At 34.1% G+C, this 7363-nt stretch overlaps 1 pseudogene; it reads right to left on the bottom strand.

The window, feature by feature from the left end:
* Window positions 1-3001: 3001 nt before the first annotated feature.
* On the bottom strand, window positions 3002-6927 carry LOC107878305 (annotated as a pseudogene).
* Window positions 6928-7363: the final 436 nt, after the last annotated feature.

Raw genomic sequence — 7363 nt, 5'->3', positions numbered from 1 at the left:
TTAAATTTCATGGCCATTTTCGTGAAAATAGTTTAATTTGAAGTGTCGTTTCTGTCCTTTCCTCTTTTCTAATACAACACATTTCACCTTTTTGTATTTAAAATTAAAAACTATAACTTAAGTTTCACTTATTACAAAAAATCCCGTCTCTCCAAACATATTATAAAGTTTTTATTTTCTCTAAAAATGCATATACATAACTTTCTATGTATATGTCGGCTCTGTTATGTATATGTCGGTCTTGTCATACTTGTTAGGCATATGAATCGGCCTTGTTATGTATAAGTCGGCCTTGTCATATATAAAGGTTTTTATGTATATGTCGGCCTTGTTATGTATATAAATCGAAAGAGAGAGTAAAGTAATTAAGAAAGTGGGAGAGAGTGTAAATAGTTCTAATAAGGTATGCTCCCAATGGGCGATGGGGCCCTATAATTTTGGGCTTGGGGTAATCATCAATCGGCCAGTGTTGGCCGGTCTAGGAATTACTTGTTGCTCTTAATATTTTAGTGCCCAATTACAACAAGGAAACTTAGTCAAATATATCATATTTAGAAAATATTTATCATGTATAATTATATAATTTTAATATATGTATAATTCAATTTTAATGCATAGTGTAGATTTTTATCAAAACAAGCATAATGTTTAGGACACTTAGAAGTTGTTTGGTGAGTGTATAAGAATAATGCAAAATATGATGTGTTAGTAATGCTTGTATTAGTTATACTTGTGCTAGCTATGCTTGCATTAGTTAGACCTGTATTTTTCTTATGCAGTGTTTAATTTAATATATTAAAAATAACATAAATTTAATAATTTCTTTAATTATTTTTTTAAAATATCCTCCATATATATATATTGGAAAGGATGCGAAATTTTTTTGGGGGGATAATTGTGTCTTTAATTATGTTAATGCATGCATTGGATCCATTGCATTGCTAATACCATGGATTTTGAGGTATTAGTAATACACACCTCAATACACAATAGAGTGTATAACTAATGCTTGCATTAATGATACATATAGTGAAAAAGTATACCAAACAAGGTATTAGCAATACACATTAAACTAATGCATGCATTAACTTTCCAATATCCTCTATCAAATGACCCTTACCCCTTATAATACATCTATATTACATACATAATTCACTTTTTGTACACAGTGTAATACATTTATATTGCATGCATGATTCGTTTTAATATACAGTTTATTTTTTTTTTTACCAAAATAAGTATAATACATTTTAATACACATCTAATACATCTATATTGCATACATAATTCACTTTTAATACATAATATAATTACTATAGATGATAAATATTTTCTAAATACGGTATATCTAGACAATAAATAAAAAAATATATTTAAAAGCAATATACATTTTATAAGAAATACTCAAATAGATAATTTTTCGTTTTAATAAACATAAAGAACTAAAAATATCACGTACATATTAAGAACTATTTTAGACCACACCTCGAGCATAAAGTTCTTATATTTTTTTTTTCTCATGGTGCTACTATAATATACAAGAGAAAGAAGAATAAGTGGAAATTAAAAGTTAGAAAACCTTTTTACACTATAAAATGATGAACGACAACAGTTTAAATCAAAAGGCTTCAGAAAATATTATTTGGGTCTCAATGTTGACTTGAAACCATCGTGTTTCTTCTATCTCCCCCTCTCTTGTCGAATAATTGTGCCATAAATTTATTTTATTTAAGGGATAATTAAGTCTCTAAGCACTTCAATCTACTAGTTTACCAAATATATACAAAATATAGTGTATACTTTATATTTAGTATAATATACAAATAAAAATATCAAATACACATATGCTATATAGTATATATTATATACACAACATATACACCAACAGTGTATATTGTCAACTAATTGGCTGGACTGTATATATCTGTAACTTTTTCTAAATATTAATTGAAATAATCTATCAAATTGATAGTCAGAATAATCTATTAAGTACATACAGAAAAAAAAAAAGAAACCTAAGTGATAAAACTACTGGTTCTTCACCAATGAAACAGTAATGGTGTGTTTGGTATGATGCAAAATATTTTTCATTTTTCTTATGTTTGGTTGGCTTATATGTTTTGAAAAATGTTTTCCAAACCAACTTATTTTCCTAAATCTAAGGAAAATAACTTCCCTTGAAAAAGAGTAAGTAAAACGTTTTCCAAAACTATCTTTTAACCTCACTTTAAAGTTGAAATGTTCATACAATTCTCAAAATCATCTACCTCTCCACTACTAGAAATCAGCCCTATGGCAACGGTTCAAAAACCGTTGCAATAGATAAAAAAACCGTTGCCATAGATCTACTGCAAGGGTTAGGCAGGCGTTGCATATGTGAGTGTTGGGATAGGTCTATCGCAATGGTTATTGCAACGGATATGACAACCGTTGCAATAGACAACCGTTACAATAGATAGACCTATTGCAACGGTTTTCCTAACCTCCTATTGCGACGCTTTGTATCGTCTATAACAATGATTCTTATAGACTATATTGCAACGATGGGAAAGCGTTGCAATAACCTTATTGCAACAACTTTTGGATATCTACTGCAATACTTATTGATCTTTTGCAATGATTTTTAACTACCTATTGCAACTCTTTTTGACACCTATTGAAACAGTTATTTAGGTCTTTTGCAACATTTATTTGCTACCTATTGCAACTATTATAATTAGCTATTGCAACGATTTTTGCTACCTATTCCAACTACTTCAAATACCATTAATAGTTCAAATACCAATTGAAATAAATATACACACATCACAACAAAATTTTTCATTAATAATAATCCGTAATCTAAACCCAAAAGAAAAATGTTAAAGTCAAAAGATCGTTAATTTTCCCACATAATATCAAATTCGAGTGGCAATAAGTCTCACAAAATTCAAAATAAAAAAGATTGCTATTAAAGTCTCTATCAACAATTCAAAAATCTTGTCAATTTCTTCATCACTTCTTTCTTCATCTTCTTCATGGTTTTGGACACCTATAAAAAAAGAATAAATAATTTCAATTAATTAGCACTTAAATGACAACATATTTAATTTCAATTTAGAACATAGGAAGGACAACTATAAAAAGAACAAAGAGGGTGGGCAATTGTGTATAATACCATAACGAGCAAGGAAATAAAAGAAAAAAGAAAATAAACAAAGCTCTTCACCCACAAAGACTGCAAAAGAGCATCTTGGAGAATAAAGACTTAAACATATAACACAACAAATAACAACACCATTATAGGATATCAATGAAACAAAGCACCTCATAGCTTCACAAGTGACAAAATAGCACAATGGTTCATTTTTTCTAACTTCTATAAGATCAACATAAATGTTATAGTAATTTCTATCGTCAAAATTAGCCGTTAACTATTTTGACTCTCATCATAGTAAACTCTTCCCGGGTAAGAGCAGCAGCTTGACCAACAACCAGGAAAACAACCTATAGTGTTATGTAACTATAGGAAAACAACCAGGTTCCCAGTCTGTTCTCGTGGTTCATCTCATGCACTACACTCTTATCTTGCATTTGGCGTTATGCATACAACATATTGAATTAGAACGTCTAAATTCATGAATGCCAAGTGTATGGCAGGATAATTTTCAGGAAAAAAATAGAAGGATTTGGGCCATATCTAATAAAGCAAAACTGAACCACATCAAATGGTCATGTTAGTAGATGTCATGTATGGTACCTCCACACTTTTTAGGTCAGCACAGGCATGAAATGCAACATGATAAACTGTCAATTCCCAATTTAAAAATCCACCAAGCCGAAAAATATACTCATGGATCTTACAGGAATGTCACTAAGTGCTTCAACTGCTGACCAACCATTGGATTGCTCAACTAGCTCAATAATCTACTCCAGGAAATAACAAAATCAAATAAGTTAAGATATTATAAAAATGGAAAACTTGTAGAAACACATGGACGCACTAGTTGCTCACCTAGGAAGCTAGATCATCCGTGACAGGTTCCTTACTCTTGTGAGCCGCTATAAGCCCAGCATAGCAGAATTTATTCAGACCAAGACCAGCAGCAGTTATGTCCCAAACAATTGCATACCTGCAATGTTGGAAGGGCAGCCGACCAGATGCCGGAGTACACAAAATTATGAATCCAGCAGAAAGCAAATCACATAACATCATGTTTCAGAAAGATTGGATGAAATATGACGCTTAAACATCAATATTTAGTATGGAGAAGTTTTGACTGCAGGGAAACTTTAAGGCTCTAAATCAAGTATGCACTCTTATTCCCAGAACATGTGATAGTGGGAGCCTTCCTACTTGAGCCTAACGAAGGAACCTTTAGCTTATGATCTATTCTGTCCTACTTGAGGCGTGTTAGAATATAGCCTAATATATCATATTAATTTCATATTGTATAGAATTTATTCATAATCACGCCACAATTAAGAATTCCGATTATGAGTAATCTTGTTTCAAGTCAAATTACCTTACACCATGAAGTAGAATTAAGCAAATGACTACTAGTACCCCTAAGTATGCGATGGGATGGTCGAGCTGCTTAGAAATCTCCCAGATATTTTATATAACCATGCTTGAGGACAAAACAGAACTAGTTACAAGTTACAAAAGCATATCCAGACTAGTCATATCCATACTTATAAGGAACATAAAACGTACATTGATAACGTAAATAAAACATAAAGTATAGACATGGGCATCATAGACTTAACAAACCGCAATTTAATGCACTTTACAGAATCTTAAAGAGAAACGACCCATATCTAAGTCGACACAAAGTTTCCTCTCAAAGTACGCAAATACGCGCAGAAGAATAACATTAAACAAACAAACCAGAATATAAGTAATAGTGAAGTAATAAACCTTTACCTCATCTCTGTCAAAGTTATCATCTCTGTGAGGATCAAATAACACGTCGCCAGTTTCAAGCTCAAAACAAATGCAAGCGAAAGACCAAAGTTATCATCTGTGAACTATTTGTACGTTCAACATGCACTGCCAAAGACAACGACTTTGCACTTTAGGTCTACCGATTCCAACAGCTTCCTCCTTGTAGAATGGCTTCCTTTCTTAGGACCCTCATTCTTTCCCACTGCCTGTTGCAGCACCGACATTTGACATTCTATTAGCATTAACAGAAGAATCAAGTGGACCATTTGATGACTCCGCAGAAGCTGAGGTATGTTGTCCAGCCTTAGTCACGAGAGAAGCTTTATTTCCCGTAAAACTGAGCTGCTTGTTTGGCCTTTCTTCTAATCTTCTTATGGTGGTTCTTAATCAAATTTTCATCTAATGTTACATAACCCTTCGGAGCTCCGCCATCCAGCGTGGTTTTATCCTTATGATTAGGAAGTATAAGAGGTTTTCCAGATTTTCTGGGGTCCTTAGATGGATCAATTGTTGAGCAGAGTAGTACATTCTCGGGTTTCAAATCGGTGTGTATGATAGAAAGCTGTCTGCAAATAATCCAATCCCACTAGAACATAAAAACACTGCTCTTTGACCATATGAATAGGCAGTCGACGATAATCAGTATACTTAAGAAGAGTCAAGAGATTATCACCCAAATACTCAAAAATAATACACACATGTTGCCCATTTGGACCCGAGTGTTTAAAATTATCCAGTAACTTCGCAACACATTTTTTATCATCCAGATCACACTCTGCGATCTGTTTTAAAATGGTGATCTCATCCATCGCTACTTCCGTATAATGCTTTGTACTTTCAGCTCTAAGAATCGCTGCATAATTAACCAAAATATACACATCAACTTCTTACTTCCCGGTAAGAGTAACAAAGTAAAATTACTACCTACTCAGTATTGCTAATCCAAGTTCTTATTCATTAGAAATTACTGAGGATTACACATGCATCCATATTTATGCAGTTATGCACAATTAGTTAAACTAGGCCAAAACCATTTTACACCTGCGCCAATTGCCGCACACCACTTGTAGTCCACTAACAACAACAACAACAACAACCACCTAGTGTAATCCCACAAGTGGGGTCTGGAGAGGGTGGGGTGTACGCAAACCTTACCCCTACCTTTTTGGGGATACTGTAGTGAAACTGTTTCGGGTAGACACCACTTATAGTCCACTATTACTATTATGATGATGATGATGAAGCATAGGAAAGGAGACATACATCAGGGATGAAGACCATAGATTGGTCGCGGAAAAAGAAAGCATCTTGCAAGCGAGCACCTTTCATGGTGCTAATGAGAAGTTAATGAAATGTATCTCTCCCTGGCTTTACTCCATCCAACATCATGTCATCATAAACATCCCTCAACAAGTAATGCTTAATTCATAATCATACATACATACAAGGGAGCAGGAATAATAATAGGATAAATCGGTTCCCCAAACCAAAATAATTCAATCAAATTAGTACCTTTGCTGAGCAGTAAGAGAGGCAATAACAGTGCCGTATTTAGCCTTATTGTTGGCATAGTTTCTCTTGGCGTACTCTTCCGGTGTGCTTGCCAAGTATTTCCGCAAATCGGAGAAGCTGCACGAAGCATGAATACCCGTTTCAATAGACGGGTAGAGTTCAATAGAAAGCAATCGGGGCACTCACAGTCGGAGCAGTAGTCGATAGGAGCACTGTGGTCAGAGTGATACTAGGAGTAGTGATCGGAACACCGATTTGAGATGCCGTCTGTACTGGTGTGAAGTTTTTGTTAATTTTGAGATGCAGTGGAGTACTTCGGAGCACTGATTTGAAAATTTGGTGCACTGATTTGAAGATCGGAGACCCAGAGCGTCCGATTTGGAGCACTCGTTTGAAACGCGGTCATTGGAACTTTTCTTTGTTAACCCAACGAGTTAATTTGTTAACCTAGGTTTTTGTTAAGACCCCGAAGTCATCAGTATTATTTGTTTAATTTTTTTTTTTTTGGTTATATATTTTATTAAAATTTGGTGCACTTTGTGAAAAATTAGGGAGGAAAAACATTTAAGTGTTGCAATAGCTTTTTTACCCCAATTAAGTGTCGTCATAGTGGCTTTATGGCAACGCCTCATGTAAGCGTTGCTATAAGATACCCTATTGTAATGGTTATATATCAATAGCAACGATTATAACATTAACTAAAATAATTTTTTTTCGCAACGGTTGCAATAGACCCTCTATAACAATGCTTCTGGAACCGTTGGCAAAAAATCCGTTGCAATAGGGGTAATTTCTGATAGTGCGCCCCTCGCCTCCAATACCCTATCACCCCGACATCACCCCTTCCCTCACCCTGCCCCCTACCCTACCCCTACCCCCATCCCCACCCCCAAAATTCAATTGTTATAAAAAGTATTTCAAAAG

Source organism: Capsicum annuum, chromosome 7 (genome assembly GCF_002878395.1).
Source record: "Capsicum annuum cultivar UCD-10X-F1 chromosome 7, UCD10Xv1.1, whole genome shotgun sequence".
In the NCBI taxonomy this organism is placed as follows: Eukaryota; Viridiplantae; Streptophyta; class Magnoliopsida; order Solanales; family Solanaceae; genus Capsicum; species Capsicum annuum.
This window is presented reverse-complemented; position numbering and strand designations above follow the sequence as displayed.